Source organism: Plasmopara halstedii (genome assembly GCF_900000015.1).
Source record: "Plasmopara halstedii genome assembly, contig: Scaffold_262, whole genome shotgun sequence".
NCBI lineage: Eukaryota > Oomycota > Peronosporomycetes > Peronosporales > Peronosporaceae > Plasmopara > Plasmopara halstedii.
In genome coordinates this window covers 4,851-5,627 of record NW_020187183.1, presented here as the reverse complement: position 1 = coordinate 5,627, position 777 = coordinate 4,851, and positions in this window count along the sequence as shown.

The following is a 777-nucleotide window of genomic DNA, read 5'->3' as shown; positions in this document are numbered from 1 at the left end:
GAAGAACGGCTTACAGCATACGTTGCGCGATCGAATCTCCGGACCATAGGACGACGTGGTTGCGCACACGATGACGCGACATGATTGCGCCAACAATGACGCGTCATGATCGCGCCCAGAATAACGCCATAGGAAAGGCTCAGAGGTAATTCGGAATAGCGAACTAAGGACGTCAATATACTCACTTCGTCTTTTTTAACAGGTTATGAGCCCAAGTGACTCCGACGACGCGCCAAGCGCACCGACCCCTGTCAGCTTAGACACCGGCCACGACAGGGCCACAGCGTCTCCAGTACTTGTGGAAGCCACGCCCACCGTTCATGGAAGGAGCGACGACGTCAACGCAAGGATTCTCGCCACGCTCCTCGACCTCCAAGCACGGATAACGCAGATTGAGACCTCGCAAGTGAAGCGAGACGAGGACGAGCGCATGCTCGGAGCAATTGAGTCTGGCATGTTCTATTCCGCCCTTGGCAACGGCTGAGGGGGTACTCCAATGCACATCGACGCGCTAGGTCATTCGCCTGTGCAGCAAAGGGATGGCCGAAACCGCGCATACATGCAGCGTACGCATGAGACAGAAAGACAACCTGCACGGTCGGAAAGGGACGCTCAGCGCGGCGAAGTGCCGCAGCAAACCCAGTTCCGCTCACCACAGTTCGCAGCAGCACAGGACTACGCGCGACAAATGGAGCCGGTCGCACAGCAAGCGATGCGTGTACCAGATGAGCGGCAGCGCAGGCTCACGATTCGCAAGTTTGACGGGACGGAGCTGTC